Source organism: Podarcis gaigeae (assembly GCF_964106915.1).
Source record: "Podarcis gaigeae genome assembly, chromosome: 9".
Lineage (NCBI taxonomy): Eukaryota > Metazoa > Chordata > Lepidosauria > Squamata > Lacertidae > Podarcis > Podarcis gaigeae.
The window spans coordinates 50,685,644-50,703,699 of NC_139685.1; the positions used below are offsets into that span (position 1 = coordinate 50,685,644).

The 18,056-nt window shown below is 41.9% G+C and overlaps 2 long non-coding RNA genes across 4 annotated transcripts in view; one reads left to right on the plus strand and one right to left on the minus strand.

Annotated features, from left to right (window-relative positions):
* LOC310852556 overlaps positions 1-18,056 on the minus strand; it is a 143,917-nt gene that overhangs the window by 122,849 nt on the left and 3,012 nt on the right. The gene's annotated exons all lie outside the window — the stretch shown is intronic.
* Positions 4,268-13,197, plus strand: LOC310852528. 2 transcript variants are annotated; one of them, XR_014568211.1, is made up of 5 exons: positions 4,268-4,422; positions 4,614-4,704; positions 8,015-8,151; positions 10,823-10,953; positions 12,712-13,197. It is a non-coding gene; the product is annotated as an uncharacterized lncRNA (long non-coding RNA). The 2 variants fall into 2 exon arrangements; XR_014568212.1 differs by lacking the exon at positions 12,712-13,197 and adding an exon at positions 12,265-12,422.

Below are 18,056 nucleotides of genomic sequence, written 5' to 3' on the forward strand. Positions count from 1 at the left end.
TTTGAGTGACATCGAGTCTAAGCATAGTCATGGTTAAATGCATTCAACAACAGCTGGGAAAATGGGTCATTTGTTGACAGCTGACTAACCCCATTTCAGAGAGAAAGCACAGGATGTGTCCCAATGGCTCGACATCCGAAGGGATTTTTTTCCCTTTCTTTCTTAAATAACTTACAATGCTTTCTCTAGGGAATGACAAATTTCTCATTTCCAGGACTTGTTAAAGCAGCCAAAATAGCCACTTCTAGGAAATCCTCATCAGGCTTCAAGAACCAGCGACCCTGTCTATTTTCACACACACACATATACAAATGCACAAATACTCTTTTTTTTAAAAAAAAGAGCCCACAATGACTTTGATAAAGTATACTTGAATAAAAGTCCCTTGTAAGCTGAATCTACGCCATTTCTGAATCAGCCCTCAAAAAGAGTCAGCAGAAAGCATTGGGAAGATATCCCTTCCCCTCCACCTTATGTCAAGCATGCAACATCCTTAGTTGGTGACAGAAACAAAAGTCTTTATTGCACACCAATAAAACATACCCAGGCTCAAAACACGCATAGAAAGTGGGTGGAGAGGACCATTTCCTTCTTAGTCTTTGCCCAATAATTGGGGGGGGGGTCTAAGTGCCCATTTCCTTCCTGAGGGCCTCCTGTGGTCACAGGCAGAAATTTAGCAAGTAGCACTATTCTAAAAACTGCAACTTAATGCCAGGCAAAGCTCCACCAACTTGTTGTGTGTGTAGGTTTCCCAGGTTAAAAAGCACACTGCAGATTTATGCCCGGTGGGTAGGGGGTGAGGAGTGGGGACAGAATGTGGTCCAGTCCAGAAATAAAACTTCTCACTTATCAAGTTGGCCAATGAATTGTCTTCCCATCTCTCAGACAAAGACGTGGGTAAGGAAAGAATTCAAGGAGAAGGCTACCTTAAATGGTTGAAAGAAGACAAAATACCCCCCCTTCCTCATTTAAGACAAAAACAAAGGGTTTTTTTGCACCATCTGTCCATGTCTGTGCTCCCTCATGCTCCACACTGAGAGGATTTGTGAGGGATTGAAGTGCACCTTATAGACTAAAAAAATCATTGGCGGCTGCTTAAGCCCTGTTGCCCAGACAATGGCAAGGCCCGAGAATCCCCTTCCTCCTTCGTCCCTGCCTTCCTTCCTGTTGAGTGTTCTGCCTGACTAAACAAACTAAATGTGCCTAACTCCCCTCTTGCAGCAAGTGGACTTGACCGGAGCTAAAACCAACAAAGACGGATTCTGATGGGAGCTGCCCAAGCGCTGGGCACAGAGTCAACAAGCAGGTCTCATTGAAATGCTAATGAGGCCATGTACTCCACAGCACCTCCAGTGTCCTTAACTTTTCAACCCCACCCCCCACCCCAGCCAACAGCAAGCGATTTACAAGCTGCTCTAATGACTCACTAGGCTAAGCCCAGTGGCCTAGACTCAACAGCTGAATGGGTTTGCAGGGTTATCGCATTCAGCGGGATTTCACCGCAAATCCTCCTCATCTGCCGTTATTTTGTTGTTGTTGTTTATTGATATACTGCTTTATAATAAAAAATATACCAAAGCGGGTTACAGAAGGCTCTATTTGCAATCGCTTACTGTTCTCGCAAAGTGCCTAGATTTACTGACAGGGTAAAAAAGTTAAAGATAAAGGACCCCTGACAGTTAAGTCCAGTCACGCACAACTCTGGGATTGCGTGCTTACCTTGCTTTACTGGCCGAGGGAACCGATGTTTGTCCGCAGACAGTTTTTCCGGATCATGTGGCCAGCATGACTAAACCGTTTCTGGCGAAACCAGAGCAGCACAAGGAAACGCCAGAGTGGTACCTACGGTATTTATCTGCTTGCACTTTGACATGTTTTTGAACTGCTAGGTATCTTTTTACAAACTGCTTCATGGGTGGGTCTTTTAAAAAAAGCAATCAAGGGGTGTATACATTGTTTAAAATTGTGCATTGGAAAAAGAAGACATTCAGACACACAAAATAATCAGTTGTTTCTGATGCCCTTCCATTTACCATCAAATTTCTCTGTGGCTCTTGCAATATGGTGAAATCTACCTCCCAAAGACACTGTAAAAAAATCCCGTTGCCATTCACAGGGACATTGTAGAGGGATTCAGCATATGCATGCAGCCAAATGCCCAGAAGTACGGATGTGTTGATTTCTTTTTTAAGGCAGTGGTGATACACTGGGCTAAGGACTTTGGATATAATATCCAACTTTCATCCTGGGAAAAGTTATGGAAAGAGGAAATAAAATTTACTGAATGCTGTTCGTTGAAAGAAAATTATAAGAAAATGATGCATTGCTGGTATCTAACACCGAGTAAAACTGAAAAAATGTACTAAACAAGTTCTAAACCGTGTTGGAAATGTAAAGAGAAAGAGGATACTTTTTACCATATGTGGTGGACATGTAAATTGGTAAAGGCTTTCTGGGAAATGATATATAATGAGTTAAAGAAAATGTTTAAGAATACATTTGTTTAAAAATCAGAAGCCTTTTAACTAGGCATTATAGGTGAACAGTTCCCAAGTGAAGATCAAAGACTTTTTATGTATGCAACAATGGCAGTAAGAGTGCTACTAGCCCAGAGATGGAAGGAAGGAGAAATACCAACAAAAGAAGAATGGCAGATGAAACTGATGGAATATGCGGAAATGGCAAAACTGACAAGGAAATTCTGAAACCAGGAAGATCAAGTATTTTCTAAAGACTGGAATACATACGTATTACTTAATACATACATTATGTAATACATACATTACTTAAAAGACTACTGTAAACAGTTAAAATCTTTGGCAGGGATGTAAAGACACTTGTAGTGTGGAATTGATTTAATCATAATTATGGTTATATAATAGCTAGATAAGGGTAAAAGATGCAGTAAATTTAATCTTAAAGATGGAACCCATGGAGGGATGGGAGGAGGTTTAAGAGTTTGAAAGAACTCTGTATTTTAATGTTTGAAATCACTATGTTTTATATGTATAAAAACTTTTCAAAAACTTAATTAAAAATTATAAAAAAGAAGAAGTGGGATGTGGTTCAGTTGTGGATGCCCAATCATTGTATCTTAAGAAAGTCTTGAATCAAGAAGGTGCTAAATTCAAGACAATTCAGTCCAGAAGGCACACACTTTGACTTAAAAGAGTTACAGTGGTACCTCGGGTTAAGTACTTAATTCGATCCGGAGGTCCGTTCTTAACCTGATGTGTTCTTAACCTGAAGCACCACTTTAGCTAATGGGGCCTCTTGCTGCCGCCGTGCCACCAAAGCACAATTTCTGTTCTCATCCTGCAGCAAATTTCTTAACCTGAAGCACTATTTCTGGGTTAGCGGAGTGTGAAACCTGAAGCATATGTAACCTGAAGCATATGTAACCTGAGGTACCACTGTGTTCAAAAGTTGGTGTCTCATCCTGTCATGATGGGTTCGTTTTATTCTTTGTGCTTAGACATGTGACTGCACTCTATAGCATCAAAGACCTCATACATCATTCTGTTTCTACCTCTTCCCCTCCTAAAGCTTGATCTTAGTAGCTTTTGCATACTTAGGTTTTTCTACTGCTCTCAGGGAGGCTACAAAATACTTGGTTTGTTTTCTGGCAATAAATGGCAGCAGAATTTTTGCCCCACTCCTGCTATAGGACAACTATGTTTGTTTTTAGCTATTGTAAATAAAGGTTTTTTAAAAATATTGTTTGTATGTGTGTGCTTTTAATAAAGGGAGAGAGGGAGGGAAAGATTTCTTATCTGTCTGGGTAAAAAGCATGGAGCTCATAGAATAGAGGTGGTAAAAAAAGAAGTACAAAACTGGATCCTATCCAACAGGACATTAACCCAGAATAATTGCTTGGTCTTGTGATATAAATAGATGTTATATAATAATTGTTATCTTCTCCAAAGGTTTGCAGTCATACACAGCAGCACTGCCCCAAAGTCTGAGTGTAATGAGTTGTTGCTCTGACTTTCAGTGCAGGCTCAGTTGGGTGGCAATTCAATGCTCAAAGAGCCCCACGCTTCATGGAGTACCAATCTTTGTAAAGTCGTACCTTGGAAGTTGAACAGAATCCATTCCGGAAGTCTGTTCGACTCCCAAAACATTTGGAAATCAAAGCGAGTGTGGCTTCTGATTGGCTGCAGGAAGTTCCTGCAGCCAATCAGAAACCACAGAAGCCCTGTCAGACATTTGGGTTCCAAAGAACGTTCGCAAACAGGAACAATCGTTTCCGGGTTTGCGGTGTTTGGGAGCCAGAATGTCCAAGTACCAAGGCGTTTGGGATCCAAGGTACAACTGTATTCCTCAAGGGAAGATGTCAAATGGCTTTAGAATTTGAACTTGGAGGTTGTTGAGGTTTCACAGCTATTTAAGGTGGACATCATACAACTTTGCAGCACAATGGTATACTTTTGCTTATCATGCATTTGATGACTGGGGTGGGGGGGGACAAAAGCTAATCCAGAATAAATCTGTTAGTCTTTAAGGTGCCAACATACATTCTAATCAAAGTAGAACAATTTAAAGTAATAGACCTAAGTTAGTTGTAAGTATAACATGTTGGATACAACCCTTTGTTGTCGTTTTCTTCTAAGAGACTCTCAGGACTCTTCCTCTCAAAACAGTTACCCTTCCGAAAAGAGAAAGAGAAATTCCAGCGTGCTCACAATAAGGAACAGATCACAGGTATCAGAATAAAGACTGGAAGCTTCATGAAACATTTTAAACAAAGGGAAGATAAGAAAGAAAGAAATCACACTTTCCCATGTAAATTACTTCACAACACTTTGAAACTACTGCCCTCCCCACATCCAAAACTGAACCCCCAGGCATTTGAAGGAAATGCCAGGGTCTCATTTGAAGGAAGGAGATGCAACAAGTCCCCTGTGGGGGGAAACATGTGTTCTTTCATCACAGGGGGATAAAACCACATCTCCCGGAGATGTCCATCTTTCACTTCCTGTGAAACCCAGAAGCAAGGGTCACTTGCATTTCAACTCTTCCCTCTTTGTTTGAGCATCCAAAGAGGCCCTAAGCTTCTTCCATAAGTGGAATTTACCCATAAATGTTACTGTACAATAGCTTTTACCTGACCCAAAACCCTTTAGATAGGTCAGGCTGTAAATCTCTTTAGCAAATGCAGAAGGAAAAACAGCTCTGCCTCCGGATGTTTTATGGTGTGGCCTCCTATACCTTAACACACCACTATTAGCATATTGCTGCAATCACCAATGGCACTTTCCCCTTTAACTTCCCCTTGAATTGCCATCGGAGCTCATCAAATGCTTCCAATAAAAGGAAGGCAGCCTTTGCTTTTACAACACAGCTCGGCAATGCAGATAAATTCTAGGACTCAGACACATTCTCTCTGCTGGCCCCACTATCAAGAAAGGAAGAAAAGTCAGCTGAGGAACCCAGTGTGGTTTTTATAGAAAGTGTACTCTATTGGTGGAAATACAATAAGGTTATCTGTTTGGGGGATTTGTTTGAAATGAAATCCAGTAATATGTTGGGGGGAATTAGGGGAAAAGATCATATTTGCCAAGCAAACCAACTTATCTTATATAAAATATAAGGGAATTCTGAAGGGAATTCTACCAACTCCATCGTAACAAGAATCCCAGCATGGGAATATCTGCCATGCTTCAACTGGAGATATATACAGTGGTACCTCAGGTTGAGTACTTAATTCGTTCCGGAGGTCCGTACTTAACCTGAAACTGTTCTTAACCTGAAGCACCACTTTAACTAACGGGGCCTCCCACTGTCGCTGCGCCACCAGAGCACAATTTCTGTTCTCATCCTGAAGCAAAGTTCTTAACCCGAGGTACTATTTCTGGGTTAGCGGAGTCTGTAACCTGAAGCGTATGTAACCTGAAGTGTATGTAACCAGAGGTACCACTGTATATAGATGATATAGATAAAGATATGTGCCAATTAGCAACTGTGCCTTTTGTTCTGGCATGATGAAACTGATCTCCCTGATATTCTTGCCTTGTGTGTCTTGTCTTTTAGACTACAGGGACATCTTATATTTATTTATGAAAAGGGCCTAGTTAATGCAGGCATCCTAGAAATAATTAACAACTATCACCATGGTGTTTTGCTTTTGTTTCTGTCAATTATATACAAGCAGAAGTGTTGGAAAGGGCCCCACCACTGCCACCTGAAACTCAGTGTATCTTTGGGCTAGATGAGGAAGGGGGTCAGAGCTACTGGTATAGTCCTTCCCCATGTTTAGGGGGGATGTGCATCCTGTTTTACAAAGGGTACTGCTCTGTTTGAAGGGCTGGCAGAGGGCCGTCCTCTTTCTGAAGGCAACCTCTTTTTCAGATGTGGGAAACCTTCTCCAGATGTTATTGAACTACAACTCCCATCATCCCTGACCATTAGCCATGTAGCTGATGGGAATTATAGTTCAGCAACTTCTGGGGGGCCAATGTTTCCCTGTTCCTGTTTTATTTGAAGGGTGGTTTAGTATAACTCCAGTTTAAATATTTTTTAAAAGAAGGGGGCCTTGAAGTTGCCCAGACCTGGAACTGGACAGCAGGCTGAGAAAGTACCCATGGTCACCTTCCCTCTGTGATGAGATGTAGTTAAAAAGAAATTATGCAGCCCACATTTCCTCCCAAGGAGCCCATGGTGGAAAATATGTCAATACTAAAACAATGTAATTTAAACTTCTAAAACCAATTAAAAACAACCTCCTAAAAGGAATCACTTATTGCGTGTCGAGGTCCCCAAACAACCCCCCAAATAACTCACAACGCACACTTAATTTTTGTTTAAGGTTTTTGGCATAATTTTGGCCACACCTTTATTTAAATACAAAACCGTGAGTGGTTGTTTAGGCATTGGTTAAGACTATCTGTCCCCCCGCCTGGGGACAGAACTGACTTCCGGGCACCACCGAAAGACAGTGCGGGGGAAAGCAAGTCAGGGAAGAATTGGAGCTGAGACACAGACCCTCAACTCTCACCTGCCTGCTCCCTGAAGGCTTGCCGGCCCTAGTCCCATTCCAGGGATTGGACGAAAAGATGGCAAGCCCCATGATTCCTTTAACAGAATTCCCTTTCCGCAGCAACCATGGAGGGGCAGGCCCAGCCTATCCTAACCCCTCCTCCACCAATTTATAACCAATGCCTAACCGCAACCTTACAAGTTGTGACGATTTGCTACGCAGTAGGCAAAAACCAAATGGCCCAGCCAATCAGCCAGATGGACAAAATTCCTACCAGGCCCCCGCTCCAAGGCGGACAACCCCATGACAGGCATAGCAAGGTCAAAGCAACAACCTCTTACTTTAGGGCGGGTGATCCGTTGCACACAGCAAAGAGAAAGCTCCAGGCTGCATGCAGAGTATTTAAACATTTTACCCCTCCCACCAAAATAGCAACATAACTTTTACCCCAGCAACCCAGTGAACCAATCACTGCCCAGGCCATCTTTAGAGACCCTGCCTGGTAACAGAGGGGTGGCTCAGCAGACCCCACCGCAACACGTGCTCTCCATGAAGGAGAACACACTTTCTCAAAACTAAAGATTTCACGGTTACCAAGGACAGACCTTTTGGCCATCAAATCCCTGGGTAAACAGGAAAGTTTTTTTAAATTTCCCTAAATATTAAGAATGAAGCAGAATGATGGGAGGGCATTCCACAAATGGATTCCACCACCATTGATAAGATCCCTAGCTAACAGGATCAGTGGTCAGGGATGATGGGAGTTGTAGTCCCAAAACATCTGGAGGGCCGAGCTTGCCTATGCCTGTTGTAGGTCATCTACCTGAGTAGCTGCAGCTGTTCAGGACACTCCCTGAGCCAGTGCACCTTCCACTGGTGCTGAGGAAAGAAGAGTATAAGGACACCCTGATGGGGAAAGTGGGGGTGAGGTATAAGGGGTAGGATTAAGATTATTAAAATGCCTTTTACTGGAAATGGTTTTGTGTGTGGCGTGGTGTCCTTTCGGGGGGGGGGGGCTGTTGTGTTTTCCTTTAGGCCGTTTCCAGGGTGAGAGACTGAATGTGGTCCAAGTGAAAAGTGGTTTCATGTGCTTTGAGTGAGAGTCCACCCCGCCATGGAAAAGTGCCCTTCTTGGGTGAGAGGCAGGAAGGAGTGTTTAGCCTGTGTCCCAGGTGAGAGCATTTGTTCTGGCTCAGTATTGTCTAGTGTAACTCCTCAGATTTCACTGAAAGGATGCCTACACTTTGCCAATGTGCTACATGCAATCCCCTAGAGAGGGATTTCCCACAGGGCCAAGCTGACACGCTGCTATGGAAGCAGGGCAGGGGGAGCTGTTTTCTTAAAGGCTGCGTAATCCCCACAATAAAACAAAACATGCTGCCCTGCTCTCAAGCAGCTCCCATTACATTCCAGTCAGATTGCACCCGCAGTTAATTATAAACATGCAAGATGAGGGAAGCCCTGCTCTTTAACTCAGCTTTCTCATAAACACACCACTGTTTCTTAAAGGCTTTTTAATAAAATGAAATTTTAAAAATCAAATGCGCTCAATGATTATTATTATTCTTGGGCACTCGGACATTGGTGTTTTTCTTGAATCTCCTGTGGAGGAAGATGAGGCACGGCAGTGGCAGCAGGTGCAGTTTGATTCACAACCGAGCTGACCTTCTGTAGGAGCATGGCAGGAATTTCAAATAGGATTAGCCACCCCAGACAAGAAAAAGGTCACAGGACATTTCCACTGGAAATTCTCATGCAAATAGGCCTTTTGATACGCATGACGTTTTTTTTCCACACACATCTAGTAGCTATGCATACAGAAAAAAGGAAATACTGAAACGTGATGGCTAATGTATGTTAATCTTGTGAAGGTGTTGACTTCCCAGAAAAAAACGTCAGGCTGCTAAAGGATAAGGGCATCACAGACCCTGCCTAGAAGAGAGTCCTAGCAATATTAGGACCTTGTGGAGCTGTGCAAAGGAGCAGGGCTTGTGTATTTTGATTTTGATTTGTGTTAAGGTTTAAATTATGGGGAGAGGGGGAATCCGTTTGCCTTAGTTTGAGCCCTGTTGGAGGTCATGTACTTGCTTTAAGATCTCAAACATTGCAGCAGTTACTCGGTGGTAAGGGAAAGCACTCAAAACATGCTCAGAGGCACTATGCTCTTTACTACTGTGTTGAAAGTAGGTAAAGGTAAAGGGACCCCTGACTGTTAGGTCCAGTCGTGGCCGACTCTGGGGTTGCAGTGCTCATCTCGCTTTATTGTCCGAGGGAGCCGGCATACAGCTTCCAGGTCATGTGGCCAGCATGACTAAGCCGCTTCTGGTGAACCAGAGCAGCGCACGGAAATGCCGTTTACCTTCCCGCCAGAGCGGTACCTATTTATCTACTTGCACTTTGACGTGCTTTCGAACTGCTAGGTTGGCAGGAGCAGGGACCGAGCAACAGGAGCTCACTCTGTTGTGGGGATTCGAACCGCAGACCTTCTGATTGGCAAATTCTAGGCAATTCTTGCTATCTTCATCTCCAATAAGAACATGAGCCTTATTGGATAAGGCCAATCAAGTCCAGCTTCTTACAGTGGCCAGCCAGATGCGCATGGAAAGCCCACAAGCAGGATCTGAGTATCTGCTTGTGATTCCCAGTGGCTGTTACTCAGAGACATATGGCTTCTAAAGGTGGAGACAGAGCAGAGCCAGCATGGCTACCAACCCTGTTTCCTAATGGGCAATGTTTCTGAGGAGAGCAACTGTGGCATTCTGAAGGCGAGGCCGTTGAGCTTCTTCTCTATCCAGTGACTGGATAGTGCCAAACCAAGCTAGAAGCAGGCCACTCCCAACAAAATGTCCCTGGAATCTATTCTTTTAGATTAATTATGAGGTTGTATTGGAGTCGTGTTTGAGCGAGAGCACAATTACTGACACCTAATGTAAGTTTGAGGTAACTTGCCATAGCATGTACATGAATGAGGGCTTGGTAAACTAAAGGCCTCAACTCCTCTTTGGGGGAATGGGGTGAAACTGTTAGTAATCCATCCTTTATAAACGTTCAACCTTTATACCCCATTTGCTGTCTAGAACCCAAGCTATGCTGCCATCATATCAACTGTGTCTCCTTGGGATGAAGTATATTGGGTTTACCATGTTCTTGAGTTTAGGAGAGGACACCTACTCCAAATTGAGATGAAGCATTTCCTTTGAGAAATGCTGTGGGTTGAATCCCAGCTCCTTCCACTATCTATCCAAAGAAGATCAGTAGCAAATATGGAATTGGGCATGAGAAAAACGGTAGATACACCGAACATGTTTAGATAAACTACGTTTCCGAATCTCATCCACCCAGAAAAGTTGATGGCTGAACCTGAAGCTCCCTGAAGAGAGTGCCATATTCTTAGAAGGGTGAACCAATGAGTTTCAGTCTTTCAGATAAAGGCCTCACTCTCCCTCATCACAGATGGATGTGTGCCTGAATGAATTAGTAATAGTGTGAAAGGAAGGCCTTTTTGCCACTTTGCCCTGGTACAAATTAAGCCACGACAGGGATGGTGTTCTATTAAACAAAGAATTTAAAAAAAAAGAAGTTAGGACTACTGTTAAAATTATGTCAGTTTGGAGTATGTTAGAAATTATTTTAAAAGCTATCATTGAAGATTACTGTTTTTCAATTCAAATGCCAGTTAAAAGTAGGTCACATGATATAGGTTGGGAGAAGATCTCAGGTATGGAAAGATGAAATAGCATTGACTTAAACGGCATTGGCTTCTTTGCTCTGGCTACATCAAAAGAGATATGGGGGGGGAGACGCCTGTTGTCCAGTGTTAATTTGAGGACTTTATTTTTTTAGGATGGAAGGAGGCCCTTCTCAACATGAATGAAAACATTAGCACAGGAAAATTTTAGCAGGGCAACTCCCTCTGAGAAAAGTCAGCCTTGGAAAGAAATGTGTACCATTTGAATTCACAAAACACTTGAAAGGTAATGATTCTTAAATTAAAATGGCAAATTATGTACCGGGACAAAAAGCTTTTTCCACCCTGATGGGTCTTAACAAGAGCAATAAACCATGTCTAACTGCACCAATATATAGCTACCATCAGCATATTGCTAAGCTACTGCACTTCTGGCTAAATCGGTTTCCTCTTAATTTGCCCTCATTGCTGAAACAGAAGGGGGAAATGTAACATAGTTTTTACAAAGCCTACAAATATGAAAGGGTGAAAAGAGCTGAGGGATGCAAAAGGGCGGGAGCTTATCCCTTATGTACACATTTACTTAATTTCACTGGGACCTTCCCTATATTTCAAAATAAGGAAAAGAGCAAGCATTGCAGGAAAAGTTTGCTGCTTAGAGTACTATGTATCTCAGCCGCTCTGCTTACTTTGTTTCCATACAAGGGTGTTTTGGGCAAAATATAAACTTGCAAGAGATTTCAAAAATCCACAGTTGGGCCATATACTGCATTAGGATTAACCAGAATGCAACAATATCATGGCAAGCTTTTGTGTTTTCCAGAATTTTTCATCAGGCAAGATATGCCACAGGGCAATGTAGTGGGGTTCATTTTCTTAATTTGACAAGGAACAATACATTTGTTTACGGAGTTTTGTCTTATGTGACAGCTGAATTTCCCAACTTGGTGCTATTTAATGACACCTCCCGAGTTCACCAAATTACCAAGGATAATGGTTCAGTCTGGACCAGTCATTGTTTTTTTATTTAAATAAGCAGATTGCCTCTTTAAAGCTAGCTAATGCTATTTAAGCAGATGGTAATCTGCTTCTAGTTTGTAGAACATTTATTGAAGGGCAGTAGCACCCCTTTCGGGGGCTTGTTTGTTTGGCATAAACTAGACACGATCATTTGATTTAAAATCTGTTTTATAATGAGGCATCTGCTTTCACTTTATAAACATTAAGTCTTTGCTACAGGGACTGCAATAGACCAGGATGTGCCTTTCTCATCCTAGTACCGTTCCAGATGTTTTGCACTACAACTCCCATAAATCTTAGCCAGCATGGCCAGTGACGGAAGCTGAAGTCCAAAACATCTAGAGGGCACTAGGTTGGGGAAGGCAGAACTATACGTCTCACTTAAGGCTTGAGAGGACAGTAAAAAGCCTGTAGGCCAGACCTGTGACTCTCCAGATAACGTTGGACTACAACTTCCATCAGTACTAGCTACCATGGCCAGTAGTTAGAGGTGATGGGATTTGTAGTCCAGCAATGGAGGGACACAGATTCTCCATCCATGCTGTAGATGTCACAGTTTGTATTGATCTGGATGCAGGTATTACTGGTGAGGGGGTTAATGGAAGATAATCCAAAAATGGATGAAGATGAGAAATTAATCAATTGTTATGGAAGGACTGGGGAAATAGAAGAACAGAAGGAGAGAAGCAGATTTCAGAATGAAATAGTCACATTGGTATTTATGTGCCTGAAGTACTTGTATTCCTGTTCCTGCCTTCTGCCTGGCCCTACCAGTTCCATGGCAAACCAGCCACCATCTTTACCATTAGTCCATGAAGACACCTCTGCACTCTCTTTTTACTTTACAAATTTGTCTTTTTCAAGCAAACCCAAAAGGGAGAGGGGGAGAGAAAAAGGGTTCAACTAAGCCAAATCTTTCCAAAGCACACTTACTTGGAATTTAGATCCCCTGAAATCAATGATACTTGCTTATGAGTAAATATGCAAACTGATTCTAAGTACGTTCTCTTCATTTTCCTTGCAGATTTTTTTTTATCACAACTCCTAACTCTTCAGAGAGGTGGAAAAGGCAATCTACCAGGAGGTCGTCGTATATCTCCAAGCATGTGATTTTACTTTGCGATGTACCATTCTTTAACTCACACGCATGATTTATCGTGGCCCACAAAAGCTGCTCTGCAATATTCCAGCATCTCTCTTCACCCCTTGCCATCCCACATGGAGCCTTAGCTGAACTAAAATTTTGCAAACCTTTACATTGTTCTTCCTGACACCAGATCAGCAAAGACAAAAAGCAACTGCCAGCTCAAAAGCAACCCGGTGATAGAGCCTGGTGCTATCTAATCAAGGGCAAAAGGTCACTTCCGAACAACTGGGCAATAAAAGATTATTTCCAGCCACAAAACAGAAAGACTCCATGGTGGATGCTTGAAAGAGGAGGGGTGGAAGGAGGGCAAAAGGGCTCCCGTCTGTGGGAGGAAGTGCATTGAATAAAGCCAGCAGACAGGAACCATCTGGCTCTGAGCGTGGTCTGTTCTTAAGAAGACAGAGAAAGCCCCCTCAGAGGGGCCAGTGACTCCATGCAATGATTCAAACTTTTGTTGTAATTTAAAAGCTGCTTTCCCAGGCACCAAGAAATTGAAAAAGACAACTTTCCCAACACAGGGTCTGAGGGACACGTCTTATCGCACGCTGACTGCAAGACACATCCCTCATTTTTTATACAGCTCTTATTAAAAAGGTTGGATCCTAAGAAGTCAGTAAATTGGAATTCCTGACTGTTAAGAATCGGATAAGCATGAATGCACATTATATTTTAAATTCAGGAATGGTCCCTTTGCCTTTCTCGCTAAAATACCCTTCCTGGTTAGGTGGCCTCACCAGATGAAAGCAAGAAAACAAAAGGAAAGATTAGCTAACTAGTTGCCTAAAAAACAGCAGAATGGCAAGTATTTCCACACAAATAGCACTGAAAGTTCAGTAGAGACATACATAGTCACTTTACCTTGCTAAACAGTCTGGAAGTTCTAATCAGTTCAGACAGACAAATATTCATTCTTGAGGGCCCAAATATTCACAAGACAAAAAGTCAAAACCTTCACACCGTGATGGATGACTGTTCCCCCTACCTACTCCTACATGCAGAGTTTGGGAAAGGAGATGGAAAGTCACTTAACCATTCTTTACATTGACAGTCACCATTGGATAGCAACAGAGGAAAGTTCAACTCAGAAGCTCAGCTTGATATGCATTCATTTCAACATAGGAACAGCTTCAGTGCAAGTCATGGCAAGCTTGAAGATTGGTTGGGGCCTAAACAAGAGTTACCTGCTGTCAGCAGGTGGATAATTTCTATATCTTTCTGTTGTGAAGCGGTACATCACATGGCAAGATAGGAGGGTTCCAACCTTAAGCACAAACTAAACGAGGCCTGAGGGGAATTGGTGACCCTCCTGATTTGTTAGAATCCAGACACCATCATCCCAGACCATTGGTCATTCTGGCTGGTTGTGGATTTATTCAACAATATCTGGCAGGACACAGGTTCCCCAACCAGGGCTGCCTCTCTCCATGTGAACCTACCTCTCATCATCTTCTGAGGCCCTTCTTCAGGTGCCTCCTCCACAAGATGTCCAGAGAGTGGCAAGATGCAAATGTACCTTTTTTGCAGTGGCTTCACATTTATGGAATTTTCTCCCCAGGGAGGGTCGTCTGGCACCTTCATTATACACTTTTGGGTGCCAGGCAAAATGGTCCTCTTCATCTGATTGACATCTGATGCCCTTTTAAATGTGTGGTGGTGGAAGGGTTGCTTTTGTTCTTATTTTTATTATGCACTTTGTGTTTTTATATTGTCATTTTGTGTTGTGAACTGCTCTAAGAGATATGGATGAAGGGCGCTATACAAGTTTTAGTAATAATAATAATAATAATAATGACCAAGTCCTACTTTTCTGCAAACACATTTACAAAAAAGCTACAGTAAAAAACAAAATAGAACCCAGTTCCCTAAGCACCAAAGGACATAAGCCAGTCACAGGATATCAAAGGGACATAGAAGACTTTCCAAATGCGAAAAGGGGATGTTTTAATCTCTACCAACTTTTGGAAGAGGAGAATCAAAGAAAGGAGTTTTGGTCTCAGTTAGTACCTGCGGACAATGCCAGAAAAGGTATTCTCTCTTCAAGTATACTATAATTGTATTGCAACACTTCACAAAAAGTCCTCTTACACATGGCTACTTATCTGTTGATTCCACTGAAAATCATTCTTTTTGAGGTGTTGTGAGGTCCTATGAAAGTTCTGCCTGTGGCAATGGCACATTCACACATCTGATGCTGCAGTCATCAGGCCATGGACAAGGGTGCCACAATGCCACATAAATTGTGAACAACCATACTGCCAGAATAAAGTATGAAGGAGGCTAGACTCATCTCACCAGAAGACGTCATCTTTATTCTTGAGAGCGCAGTTTCCATGGAAGAAGAACTTTGGGGCCTAAAACTCTGACAACATCCTTTCCAATTTTCTTTTCCCCCAGTCAAGCCAAAAACAATTTTGTTGTCATCTTATTTTTGACCAGGTTTTTACTGGGTGCTGTTTAAAAATTATAGATTGCCTAGCTTCTAACTCATTTGCTACTTCTTTTCGCCTTTCGGTCCTTGTAAATGGCAACTATTTTCTTATAAAGGGATGTGAGCCCTTGTAAGCTGTGGGACCCAGGCAATTGGCTCAGTGCAGCAGAGCTAAGTTATGAAACAGGAAACTGTGATGTCATGTCTAGTAAAGCATCAAAAAGCACCTTGTTTAAAATAGAAATATCAGATGAGATCATTACTTTTTTTCTTAACATATTCTATTTTTTGGCATAACACCCACCTATCTGAGAGTCATTGTAAAAAGAACACTGTAAAGACTACCCAGAATCCAACCACGGTGTCAAATATTCCTATGAGCATCACTTGTTTTGGCAAATGAGGTTTCATTGGATAACATGAAAGGATCATCAGTTTTACGTATAAGGAGCATATGCAACTCTCAGGAAGAACAAATGGTCTGAATTAGGATGGGCATTTGATAGAAACCGAAAATCCTACCATACATTTAGAATTTTATTCAACTCGTATGTGGCCAATTTTATCATTGCCATATTTGAGGGTGGCGTGGGGAGAGAGACTAGCAGGCTTGACACTGATGGGCCATGATTCTGATCTAGTCAAAGTGAAGCTGCATTGATTTCAACAGGAAGGAGTCTAGCGAGTGTTTAACTTTCCCAACACAACCAGCAGACCTTAAATATTGATTTCATTGGAAAAATAAAACATTCTGGTTTACACCATTCATTGGATAACTGAAAGTTCTGTCCCTGGCAACCCTGAAATTGTTAGCTTGAAAGTAGGTTATTGCTTTTAGGAGTTTTAAACTGCTAAAAGGTTGCTTTAGCCAGTTATCTTTGGAAATGCATTTGGAATGTGCAGGTTAAAAATTGAATACATAAATAAAATATGGAAAGCTATGGGGTGAATCATAATCATGGTCCATCTGTATTGGTCATGTGATAAGCCCTCTCCAACTCTAACAAACTGTGTCAGCTGGTTGATGAACTGATGTCAGGAAGAACTCAACAGAGCACTGGATACCCAAATTATCCTGATTGGGGCCACAACTCTGCTTCGCAAATTCTTCCAACATAGTCCTCAGTGAAAATGTATTCCCTAGTCAAGTGGTCTAAGGGAAACATTACAAGGCAGGCTTTTTAAAAAGAGACTTGAAGTTTAGCTCCAACACCAACAGTCTTTGGAAGTTTGGTCTACACAGTTTGAATCTTGGAATCAAGTAGCTATGTGTGGGCACGTCACTTGCTAAAATATTGGTTTACTCTTTAATGCTATGGCTGAATTCAGCACACAGTTCTCCATTATCCTAAGGCTCAGGTTATGATAATCATCAATACTTTGTTTACTAAAGAATAATTAAGGTAATTTGGAGAAGAAACCTATTTCACAAATTTGAGAATATTATTTTCTCTAATAGATTTCATGTAACATTTTAAAATTGTAAAATAGTATCTCCTGCTTTTATTCTAAAGCAACATTCGAAGTTTTATTGGTTAGAGTATTTTGGGAACTTTGGTTTGGATGCCCAAGTAAAAGAAGAAGTAAGGACTTCTTTAGATTTGTTTGGATAGTATCACTTTAGGTTGCTTGCCTACTGATAAGTTTTATGAAGTAAAAAGATCGCCATAGACCAGATAAAATGTAGGCAACTAGCTTTTCACTTACCAGCACTGCAGCATAGATTGCCTAATGGGAAATCAGGTGCACATGCCAAACAACACCACCTGGAAACTCTCTCTCTCTCTCTCTCTCTCTCTCCCCCCCCCCCCATAGAGGGCTCAGGGGAGAAGTTTGCTTTCCCTGCTGAAACTGGGAGATTTATTGCTGTTATGCAGGTGCAGAAGGTCACAGTTGTGTCCTAAGAAGGAATAGGCTTCTGGGTGAAAGGACATTTACAGCTGCATATTTGGCACCAGCCCGGTCCCATTTTCCCCACACCAGAAAACAGCTCTTGTTTCCAAGAAATGCAGATGGATTTTGAAGAACCAGTGCAGTCCAGTTCACAAAGTTATGGCTGATTCATACATGCATGTACATTATTGGGGTTTTTTTTGGGGGGGGTCACTTTTACTCCTGCAGAAATGACAGCTGGGGGGTGGCACGTGCTAATGCAATCAGAAAGTACTATGATTGAGGTGATGTGCAAGTGCTGAGCAGGCCCATACACAGGTCAGAACTTGATGCTGCAGTCATTCAATGATAAAGATACATGCTAGTGGATCCCAAGACCTGGATCTGGTTGACCACGGTGCCACTTTTGCTGTGGACTCAGTATGTAGCTTTCAACAACTCCACCTGTTGTTATAACCCCTTTTGACATGGGGTGCCAATAGTAATTTAAGATGTTTCTTTGAGGAACACAGTGAAGATTCGAAAACACTTTCTAAATAGCTGTCTACAAGAAATGAGTGAAAAACTATTTCCATAGTACATAATTTCAACATCAATTCACAGTGCTGTAAAAGTTCATCTACTAACATAAAAAATATTCTCATAAGTGATAGGATTGTAAAGTATGTAACATGGTTCGTCTTCAGTAGACACAATAGCCAAAGCAACATAATGCTCAGTATCAGTCAACAGATTCTAAAAAAAACACATAAATCCTATCCACATTTTGTTTGAAATAAACAATACCCCACATCTCTTCCATCCCAGTCATTAATACGAATTCTAGACATCATCATCGTGTCTAGAAGTCAACTTCCTCCATTTCAGAAAACAAACATTTCCCAACCCTTACAACAAACCA